This window comes from Anomaloglossus baeobatrachus, chromosome 2, assembly GCF_048569485.1.
Source record: "Anomaloglossus baeobatrachus isolate aAnoBae1 chromosome 2, aAnoBae1.hap1, whole genome shotgun sequence".
NCBI lineage: Eukaryota > Metazoa > Chordata > Amphibia > Anura > Aromobatidae > Anomaloglossus > Anomaloglossus baeobatrachus.
Window position 1 is genome coordinate 85,997,699 of NC_134354.1, and position 12,165 is coordinate 86,009,863.

General features: G+C 46.9%; 1 protein-coding gene across 5 annotated transcripts in view; it reads right to left on the bottom strand.

Moving 5' to 3' along the window:
• LOC142290977 (NACHT, LRR and PYD domains-containing protein 12-like) overlaps positions 1-12,165 on the bottom strand; it is a 1,131,354-nt gene that overhangs the window by 824,342 nt on the left and 294,847 nt on the right. The window lies entirely within an intron of this gene.

The following is a 12,165-nucleotide window of genomic DNA, read 5'->3' on the forward strand; positions in this document are numbered from 1 at the left end:
CGTGTTTTCACATGGACCTTGTGTCCCTTTGAACCACATGTGTGAACCACAAGGAGACATGTCCTTTATTTAGCATCAGCACAGATGACAAGGGCCAAAAGAAGTCTATGGGTCTGTGAAAAACAGGAACAGAACACGGATGACATACAGTATGTGTGCTGTCAGAGTGACACGGACTAGAATTAAACCTGTCACCAGTTTTTTGAGTTCTAAATCAAAACTAGCACCTTCAGTAGCGCATGTGCTCCATTCTAGATAGGTGCGTGTTATCCTCTCACTCCCCCTGTAGACACCAAGAATAGCCCTGTATGGTAATCCTTGAGTCAGGTCCGATGGGCGTCCTAGGTTGTGGCTCCTCTCCATCCTTTCGGATCTGTTCGCCATCCTCCTTTGATGTGTCATCCACATCACCAGACAAAATTACACCTGTGCAGAGAACTGACCGGATCGCATATGCGCACCTATGTTTTTGGCTCTGCCAACAATACGGCAGAGCAAAGTGTGCCTGTTGGTGCAGGCAATGTCTCTGCACAGGCACAAGAAGTTGACCAGCTACATGGATGACACTGGAGGTGTCATCCATGTCAATCAACAATGGAGGATGGTGATCAGTGCGGAGAGGAGGGACAAGAGCCACAACCAAGAGCGCCAATTAGACCGGACCCAAGGATTTGCATACAGGGCGAATATCTTAGAAAGGTATTTGTAGGGTCTACAGGGGGACTCAGGGGACAACATGCACCCTTGTAGAATGCAGCACAAGCACTGCTTAAGGTGCTTGTTTTGGTTTAGAAGTCAAAAATCTGATGACAGATTTTTTTAAATACAAAGATGATAGCGCTAGATGGCAGATGATAGATAGAGAGATAGAGAGACAGATAGATAATTAACAGAAAAAAACATCATCAGATTGATGCTTCATAGACTTTATTAGTTGAATTTGCTCTGGACTATGTCGGATCAGCTGGGATTTTTTTTTCTTCGATTCCCTGAACTATGGTGGAGCTGCATTTTTTAATTCGAAAATGGTAAATGAGGGAAAGTTTTGGGGAATGTTTACTAAAATATAATTTTTTGTGTCTTTTGTTTTTTTTCAATTACTAGGTTATTAATGTAGTGTCTGATAGACACCTCTTCATTACTAACACCAGGGCTTGATGCCAGCTCTCAATTCACAGCCGACATCAACCTCAACTACCGTTACCCAGATTATTACTACACCAATACAATCGGGAAGAGCTGAGGCGAAGCACCAGACTTGGTTTATCTAATGTGATGCGCCACTTCTGGGGTGGCTGCGGGCAGCTATTTGGCCCAATAACCATGGACCCTCCCAGCCTGAAAATATCAGCTCACAGATGTCTGCTTTGCCTTTGCTGGTTATCAAAGATGGCCGTTCCCATTCCATTTCAGTGCTGTTTACATCCATTTCAGCGATATTCCTGCCCCACTGGTAGGGTCTTTCGGAAAAATGCTCGCATTCCCCATTGATTTTTATTACATGTCCGACCTACTCGATTTGAGTACCGACACTGGAGCATGTTAGTGCTCGCTCATCACTAATAATCAGGGCTGGATTATAGACGGGGCTTGCGGGGCTCGCACCCCAGGGCCCCCACCACAAGAGCTTCTAAGGGGGCCCCCACAACAATCTGTGTGGCCGCCATTTTATTAATGCCACGCGCCATAGCCTAACTTCCAGGTCGGCGGCATCTTCTTCGTCTTCCTGTTTTGGCCGGCACCCGGCCGGCCCCCTTGATGTTGTCATCATGCGGGCACAGCGGCGGCTGGCGGCTGCACATGACTAGTGGGCAGCAGTGGACTGGCCCTTGGAGCAAGAGGGAAGATGCCCCCCCAGGTCGGTTCTCTAATTTAATGTAGTTCAATACCGGGCAGTAACTGTGCTGCAGACACACCCACTGCACGCTGTGTGGGGTTGCGTCTGCAAAGATGACGTCACCGCGCGCCTGATGCTGCTTCCTCCTGCCATAGAGGAGCTTGTGGGAGGACCAGAGCGGAGGCCTGAGTGGATCACGGTAAGTATGAGGTCATCTATCCTGGTGCAGGAGGGCTGAAGTGAGGAGGTAGCAGGACGCCACTCCCCTCCTGATAACTCCAGACGGGATTCCATAGTTTCAGGTCAGCGGCCACTCTGCTGGGGATCAATGTGAGTTATTGCAGGAGTCTGAGTCTGAAATGTTGCAGATCAGGTCGGGCTGTCAGTGTCGGGTCATCGGCTCCAGCCTCATCCCTCCCTTGCAATAACTCACATTGAGCTCCAGCAGAGAGCACAGACATCATTACACAGAATCCTGCACTGATCACATTTGAGCCTGCAGGACAGCACAGATTATACAATATGGCCCATATTACATATAGAATATGTGAGGTCCTGTAGGTCCAGGTGTGATCAGTGCAGGGCAATGTATATCTGTGTACATGGTATACCACATCCAGTGTACAGAGTAATATGATATATTGTGTACACACATCAGATAGTATATAATAATGTGTATATTGTATAACATCTGGTGCCTGTATCGCAGTATATCGTGTACCAGTCATGAATTTTCCTGTACACTGTAAAGGGGCGTACCTTTGGGGGGCAGGCGGCACATTTGCCCCTGCACAGCAATTAGAGATGAGCGAACCGGTCGCGGTTCGGCTCGAGGTCGGTTCGCCGAACGGGGGTCCCGTTCGAGTTCGGTTCGTCGAACGTTCGACGAACCGAACTCGAGCCAATAGGCTATAATGGGAGGCAATCACAAACACATAAAAATGCATTATAAATGTACACAAACAGTTAATAAACATTGCCATAACACTTACCGGTCCTCGCGATCCCTTCTGCACTCTGTCTCCTGCCGCTATTCCATCCTATGATCGCTGAATCCTCCCGGTGACCTGCACTGCCAGCAGAGAAGCAGGACCTATCGTGACGTCAAAATAGCCATGTGACCAGTCACGTGGCTATTATCTCATTGGCTACAGACTGGTCACATGACTATGACACGTCATGTAGGACCTGCGAGTGCATCTCTCCGGTACACGGTGCACATATGTGTATCGCCGTGTACCGGCGACATGCTCTAGCACACGGTCGACTCCCCGTTCCGTTAGGGACCGGCTGACACAGCCGGTCATTAACGGAGATCACCGTTGCCATAGCAACGCAGTTAGCTGTGACGTCACCGCTAACCGCGGCTCCGAGAGCACCGTTGCTATGGTAACGCGTCTGTCAGCGTTACCGCTAGCAGCCAGCAGTGATCACTCACGGAGTGAAGGCTGCACGCTGCTTCCCGATTGTAGTGAGCATTGTAGTTAGGATGGAGGTTCCCCAGCCCCAAGTGATGCCCCTCACTACAATCGTCACTACTACTACACTAGAAAGAAAGAAGACAGAAGAGCAGGATCGTGGAGGGCTGACAGGGGGTAATAAAGATGGAGTCTCTAATGTGTCTGTGTATTTATTTCTATTAAAGTATTTTTTCTCTGTGTGGTGTCTTTTTTTAACCCTTTATTGGAGATTCTTAATGGCCGGGTCAAACGTGCCTGACATTAAGAATCTCTGGCTTAATACTGGCTGGTAAAACAAAGCCAGTATTAACTCATGATTACCCAACAAGCCACCCGGCTCCAGGGCTGTTGGAAGAGTTGGATACAGCGCCAGATGATGGCGCTTCTATGAGAGCGCCATTTTCTGGGACGGCTGCGGACTGAAATCCGCAGCAGAGGCGCCCACAAACCTCGGGCTAACCTGTGCTGCGGATTCCAATCCCCAGCTGCCTAGTTGTACCCGGCTGGACACAAAAATAGGGCGAAGCCCACGTCATTTGTTTTTTAATTATTTCATGAAATAAGTGAAATAATTAAAAAAAACGGGCTTCCCTATATTTTTGGTTCCCAGCCGGGTACAAATAGGCAACTGGGGGTTGGAGGCAGCCCGTGGCTGCCAGCTGTACCTGGCTAGCATACAAAAATATGGCGAAGCCCACGTCATTTTTTTGGTGGGCAAAAAACTTCTGCATACAGTCCTGGATGGAGTATGCTGAGCCTTGTAGTTCTGCAGCTGCTGTCTGCTCTTCTCCATACAGACAGACAGCAGCTGCAGAACTACAAGGCTCAGCATACTCCATCCAGGACTGTATGCAGAAGTTTTTTGCCCCCTGAAAAAATTATGTGGCTTCGCCATATTTTTGTATGCTAGCCAGGTACAGCAGGCAGGTACGGCTGCCCCCAACCCCCAGTTGCCTATTTGTACCCGGCTGGGAACCAAAAATAAAGGGAAGCCCTTTTTTTATTATTTCATGAATTTCATGAAATAATTAGAAAACAAATGACGTAGGCTTTGCCCCATTTTTGTGTCCAGCCAGGTACAACTAGGCAGCTGGGGATTGGAATCCGCACCACCGGTTGGCCTGAGCTTTCTGGGCCCCACTGCTGCGAATTGCAGTCTGCAGCCACCTCAGAAAATGGCATTTTCATAGAAGCGCCATCTTCTGGCGCTGTATCCAACTCTTCCAGCACCTGCCTGCTATACCTGGCTAGCATACAAAAATATGGCGAAGCTCACGTCCTTTTTTTGTAGCTTTTTGGCAAAAAAAAAAAAAAATGCTTCCCTGGATTTTCCATTGCCAGTGAAGGTAACACCAAGCAGTGGGGGTTAGCAGCCAGTAGCTGCTTGGATTACCCTTAGCTAGCAATACAAAAAATGCAGTGGGAGCTAACATATATTTTTTTTAATTATTTATTTAAATAACTAAAAATAAAATGGGCTTCCCTGTATTTTGATTGCTGGACATCACAGTGCTGTAAAAATAAATCTTTAAAAAAATGACGTAGCGCTCCGCGGTATTTTTGATTCTCAGCGCAGATAAAGCAGACAGCTATGGGTTGCCACCCCCATCTGCCTGCCGTTACCTTGGTTGGCAATCAAAATACAGGGAAGCCCATTAATTTTTTCTATTTAAAAAATAGTTAAAAAAAAAAAATTACGTTGGGTCCCCCCATTTTTGATAGCCAGCTAGGGTAAAGCAGACGGCTGTAGCCTGAAAACCACAGCTGGCAGCTTTACCGTGGTTGGGGATCCAATGTGGAGGTCCCCTCGGGCTCTTTTTTATAATTATTTTATAAATATTAATAATTACACAATAAAAGTAGGGGACCCCCCAAATTGGATCACCAGCCAAGGTAAAGCGGACAGCTGTGGTCTGGTATTCTCAGGGTGGGAAGGTCCATAGTTATTGGGCCTTCACAGCCTAAAAATAGCAGGCCGCAGGCACCCCAGACGTGGCGCATCCACTAGATGCGCCAATCCTGGCGCTTCACCCCAGCTCATCCCGTGCCCTGGTGCAGTGGCAAACGGGGTAATAAATCGGGTTGATACTAGCTGTAAAGTCACCTGAGATCAAGCCCAGCAGTTTGTGATGTCATGGCGTCTATTAGATACCCAACATCATAAACTGTCAGTACTAACAAAAACAAAAAATCGACAAAAGAAATTTATTTGAAAAAACAGTCCCCAAAACATTTCCTCTTTCACCAATTTATTGTAAGAAAAAAAATAAAGGGGTCCCACGACGACTCTGGACCGTCTAGAATATGGGGGGGAGACACTCAGGGAACGTATCCCCCATTTTCTAGGAGTGCGGACCCTTCATGTGAGGAGTGTGGGTGCAATGAATCTGCACTCACTCTCCCCGGGTCCACAGCAGCAGAGTCCATGTCGTAATGGTTGCTACCAAAGCTGCAATGCCCTGCTCATGAGGTAAGGGCATGCCTAATCAGGAGAACTACTGTAGAGGAAGCTCTGCTCACTGGTATATAGGTGCTCAGAGGTAATAATAGATAAAATTAGTGAGTAACCTTGGCACTCTATATCTCCCAGACTAAGTCAGTAAGTCACAATGGATAGTAATGCAAAATCACTCTTTATTGGTCCGTATTAAGAAAATTTTTTTTTCATAAGCATATATGTTTTTGTCCAAAACAAGTTACAAATGACGTTTCGGCCTGAGCCTTCGTCAGATTGGACTTATCTGCATGTAATCATGAAAAATGACAATAATCAGTATCACATAAGAGTGAGAGAACAATAACATAAACTCGAACAATGTAGAGGTACAATTGGGATGCAGCAAAAAAATTGCAACACAGCAAGAAATGAAACACATGATACAAATGTCATAATACAGTACAAGGACAATATAGTAATGACAAATATGGGGTCAGAGTAGACTTAGACAGCTCTGCTACGAAAGAGATGTCAATCATAAAGTAACATGTGCAGTAGGTGTAGAGCTACACTATGCATGGCAGAGCTAATGGGTAGACCGACCATAGAAAAAGTAGAGAAAAAGTGGAGAAAAAGTGGAGAATAAGGGGAACATAAGAGGAGAAAAAGTGGAGATTAAGAGGAGAAAAAGTGGAGAAAAAGTGGAGCATAAGAGAAGAAAAAGTGGAGAAAAAGTGGAGAAAAAGTGGAGCATAAGAGGAGAAAAAGTGGAGAAAAAAGTGGAGAAAACGTGGAGAAAACGTGGAGAAAACGTGGAGAAAAAGTGGAGAAAAAGTGGAGAAAAAGTGGAGAAAAAGTGGAGAAAAAGTGGAGATTAAGAGGAGAAAAAGTGGAGCATAAGAGGAGAAAAAGTGGAGAAAAAAGTGGAGAAAAAGTGGAGAAAAAGTGGAGAAAAAGTGGAGAAAAAGTGGAGAAAAAAATGGAGAAAAAGTGGAGAAAAAGTGGAGAATAAGAGGAGAAAAAGTGGAGAAAAAGTGGAGAAAAAGTGGAGAAAAAGTGGAGAAAAAGTGGAGAATAAGAGGAGAAAAAGTGGAGAATAAGTGGAGAAAAAAATGGAGAAAAAGTGGAGAAAAAGTGGAGAGAAAGTGGAGAAAAAAATGGAGAAAAAGTGGAACACCCTTTGGTACCTTTCATGTGGCACTAAGGGGTGCTTAGCTTTGTATTTAGCCAAAAAAATGAAAAAAAAATGACATAGGGTTCCCCCTAGTTTTGTAGCCAGCTAGGGTAAAGCAGACGGCTGCAGCCTGCAGACCACAGCTGGCAACCTCACCTTGGCTCGTAATCCAAAACTGAGGGCACCCCACGCTGTTATTTTAAATTAAATAAATAATTAAAAAAAAAAACACGTAGGGGTCCCCCAAAATTGGATCACCAGCCAAGGTAAAGCAGACAGCTGGGGCCTGATATTCTCAGACTAGGGAGGTCCATGGTTATTGGAATCTCCCCAGCCTAAAAATAGCAGGCCGCAGCCGCCCCAGAAGTGGCGCATCCATTAGATGCGCCAATCCTGGTGCTTCGCCCCAGCTCATCCCGCGCCCTGGTGCGGTGGCAAACGGGGTAATATTTGGGGTTAATACCAGATGTGTAATGTCACCTGGCATCAAGCCCTGGGGTTGGTGAGGTCAGGCGTCTATCAGATACCCGACATCACCAACCCAGTCAGTAATAAAAAAAAATAGACGACAAACACATTTTTATTTGAAAAAACACTCCCCAATACATTCCCTCTTTAACCAATTTATTAGATTGAAAAACAAATCCAGGTCTGGTGTAATCCAAGGGGTTGCCATGACGATCCACACTGTCCCAGTCAATGAAGAGCAGGATGTTCCCCATTGGCTGGGAGAGCAATGCAGTGACCTGAGCTAACATCAATGGGTCAGCCCAGGTCACTGCAGGGGGGTGACAAGTGCTGCTGTCAGCGAGGTACATTACCTGCGCTGATCTCCAGCACACTGACAGACCCTGTCACTGAGGTCAATGACCGGCGCCTTCACAGCAAGTATCGCGAGAGGTCCGTGACGTCACCGCTAGTCAGTCTCGGGTCGGAAGCGATAGGTGATGTGACAAGCGGCGGCCATGGAGGAAAGTGACAGCGCTGAGGTCGGGATGGCGGGACTTCATCACCGCAGGTAAGGCGAGAGAGCGAGCGAGCGGGCGGGCGGGGGGGGGGGGGCGAGGGGGGGTGGATGTGTGTGTGTGTGTGTGTTTGTGTATGTATGTGTACATGCCGCGGGCAGGAGGGGGCGGAGCGAGCTGAGCGGGAAAGTGTGGGCTTCCTGCACGTAACTAAGATAAACATCGGGTTACTAACCAAAGCGCTTTGCTTGGATACCCGATGTTTATCTTGGTTACCAGCTTGTGGCAGGCTGCCAGCGATGGCTCCTGCACACTGTAGCTGTAAAAAGCCCTGCTTTTTGCTGCTAGAACCGTTCTCGAACGTATCTAGAACTATCGAGCTTTTGCAAAAAGCTCGAGTTCTAGTTCGATCTAGAACATGCCCCAAAATCACTCGAGCCTAGAACTGGAGAACCACGAACCACGAACCGCGCTCAACTCTAACAGCAATCAAGGGGACACCATTGGAAAGTGTGAGCAAGCAGTATGATGGCAGAAAATTGTAAGTGCACAGTACAGTGGAACCTCGCTTAATGAGTAACCCACTTAACGAGAATTTTGCTTAACAAGCAAAGCTTTCTGTAAATTTGTAACCCGGTTTACGAGAAAGCTTTGCTGTGCGAGCAAAATCCTCACCTCACACACTTCCGGTTCCGTCCATCCACCGTGCCCTGACCCGCACTTGCAGTCCACACAAACACACACAAGCACGCACAAAACACACACAAACAAACACGCACGCATGCACATACAGTATTATGCTCACCTTACCTTCCGTTTCACTGCCGGTCTCATGGTTCTTGTAGTTCCCGGGTACATCGCGACGTGCTCGCAGCGAACTACAAGTACCATGAGGCCGGCGGTGGAATGGAAGGTAAGGTGAGCATATAATGTGTGTACCTTCCGTTTCATCGCCGGCCTCCTGGGTCCTGTAGTTCGCCGCTCCGCTCCACTCCAGGCTGTGCATCGGCATCCATAGCGATGAAGCAGGAACTTCCTGGTTCCTGTCACCGCTACTCAAAGGCAGTGCGCTGGCCAATCAGAGGCCAGCGGCTCTGCCTTTGACGTCAGCGCTCTGGCAAGAAGTTCCTCCCTTGTCGTTATGGTAACCCGATACACGGCCTGCACCGGAGAACAGCAAGTCCCAGGAGACCGGTGATGGAACGGAAGGTAAGGTGAGCATATAATATGTGCGTTTGCGAGCGTGCTTGTGTGTTTGTGTGTGTTTGTATGTGTTTGTGTGCGTTTGTGTGAATTTGTGCATGTGTGGAATGACAGAATAGGGGACCAGGATGGGACATTTAACTAGTTGTGGAATGAATTGTCTGCATTGCAATGATTTCCTATGGGAAATCTTGCTCTGCTGAACGAGTAACTTGGTTAACAAGCACACTCCCAGAACGGATTGTTCTCGTTAACCAAGGTTCCACTGTATTGGGAAAGAAAAGTGTGAGGGGACATAGTATAGAAGCTGGGTAGTGTGGGGGGATAAGCAGTATAGAGAAGGGGCAGCAAGGTGGCTAGTGTGAGAGCACAGTATGGAGTCACAATATGCTGAGGAGGGGGAATGTGAGATGGAGGTACAATATAGTGACTGGATAGTGAAGGAAGTAGGCAGTATAGAGAAGGAGAAGCATGGTGGCCAGTATGAGGGCACAGTATGGAGGGTATAGTATGCTTAGGAGGGGGAATGTGAGACTGAGGTGCAGTTTAGAGAAGGGGCAGCATGGTGACCAGTGTGAGGGCACAGTATGGAGGGCACAGTATGCTTAGGAGGGGGAAAGTGAGACTGATGTGCAGTATAGTGATTTTGATACTGAGGGTGAGGACAGTATAGATAGGAGAGAGCATGAGGGACATTGTGAAGGTACAGCTCAGGAGGGGGAGTGTGAGGAGGGGACATAGTACAGAAAGAAGAGGCCATGTACCATAAGAGGGACATTGTGTGGGTCATTTTGTGCAAGGAGCACAGTGAGGAGGAATTATTTATTCAGGTGCACAGCATAGGTTATATATTTTTATTTAGGAGCATTATAATCATTCTGCTACTTCTCAGGGCATAATGTCTGGATGTGCTCCAGAAGACCGGGGAAGTCTGCAGAGATGAGCTGTGGATGTGAAAAGTCATCATGATGTCTGGAGAAGATGGAGAAGAAAGAATAAGATGACTCCGATCAGAGAAGATGTCACCTACAAGGTACCTGGATATAAATGTTTATTTGTGATACTCAATGCTTCTCATCAGTACTGTGGTTCCTGTATGGCACAATATCTGATAAATACTGATAACTCCCAGCATTTACAATTGTTAAGGACATACTGAGAGCTATTAATCCATGTGATACAAATGTATATGGGGATATGACATTACAATATATTGTTGTAGTAAACCTGGTGCTGTAATCATGTATTGATGGTGGTTCAGGTGATGTATTCCTTTACTGATGAGGGTGCTAGTGAATTATTTCGGTACTGCTGGTGGTTCTGGTAATGTATTTGTAGCGCCCCTGTGGTTAGGCGCTACAGGGGAATACAGCACCTTAACATCAAGGTGCAGTGCCCTTTGGTCACAGGTGAAAGAGAGAAGTAAATGCAGAGTCTTATATTATATTGAGTAACATTGACTCAGCAGCCCCTACCTTCATATTCCTGGGACTGTTTATACAGTAGGTCCATAGGGGGGTGGAGCCTAGCTGAGCGTGAGACACGACGTGGTTGCCAGGACGACTGGGTGACAGTTAGGGAGTTAAAAGTCAGTCAGTAAGGAGTGACAAGCAGAGACAAGAGTAAATTGATGACTGAAAGAAGGGCTAGAAATAACATAGGCCCGACGTCCTGAGCGAGGGTACCCCAAAAGAAAAGAAAGGCACAGGAAAAGGGGTAACCCAGACGGAAAGGGGACGCTTTAGGTCTGGCGAGAGCCGGCTGAAGAGTTCAGGTCGACACCGGTATAATGAAACCGAGGAGGTTTGTCAGTTTTATCCCCAAACCATTGACCGTTAACCTGGGATCCTAATTAAGAGGAGTCCCGGTATCCATCAAGAGTCTGACTACTAACCCCAAGCCGAGTCCACGACGCTGTTGCGGGAAAGATAAAGAAATCGTGCAGCATCAGACCCCTGGGAAAACCAGTGACGAGACTAACGACTGGGTTAAAGAGGGAGTCACAGAGCCTTCAGAGCAAAGACCGAGAAAGAGACAAAGAAAGGTTACCTCAGAGAAAAAAAACTCTGTCATTAAATCTCCTCCGAAATTTGTGACCATTGGCCTTCTGGTAACCGAACTGTTCTGCTGTGTACTGTGCAAAACAAACCAGATTTAAGTAAAAAAGGACTTGTTTAAGCTGATGTGGACTCGGTGTGTCATCTCTCCGCCATTCGACAGGACCCTGCGACGTCAGAGAAGAAGGCAGCCATCACCGCTCGGTTGCTTCCCTCCTGGTCAGCAACCCACCGCCCTGAGGTAAAATAGCTCCACCTGTGGGGAGCTGAGAGATCTTAAGCTGCTGTCACCATCGCCTCAGAGGCCGGCCGTGGGCGGTGCTGGTATACCCCGCTTACCAGACACCACAGGTGGCGTCACATATATCCCCAAAATCATCCCTGTACCCGTAGCATGCCCAATCCTACCAACCTGTAATATATTCAATGTAAAGATTCAGCGATGCTTGCCAATTCCAGAAGTCGTCACATAACCACTTGCAGGTCATTTTCATACTTCCGGTCACAATTAGCTTCTTTTCCTGCTTCTCTTTGTGGGCTGTAGTATTTCACTGAACATTGAGAGAATTAGGAAGAGCAGCTCATCGGCAGGAAACTAAGTGTGAAAATGGCGTATGAGCGGTCACATGACGACTACTGAAACCCCATAAGCTGCGTATAGGAGGGGGCGCCAAACTGAACTCTTACCCCATGGGCAGGAAAACCTAGATCCACCTCTAATACTGTATATGGTATACTGTGTACAGACATCAGCTGTTATGTACTACTCTGGAGATAATACAATAGAGAGCACATTGTAATTTTTAGCAACCATTGCTACCAGTGAAAACTTTCCCTTTCTGCATTTTTACTGTTCCTTGGCTGTCTTAACATTAGGACCAATAAAAAATGTGAGTAACTCTACTTTCTGTGTATAAGTGATGGCTGTGAGTTATTCTGGACTGTATCTGTATCGTAGTGCTGTAAATCTGAATGTGGCAGAACAGGATAAGACACATGCTCATTGGATTTATATCTAAATGCTACAGTTCG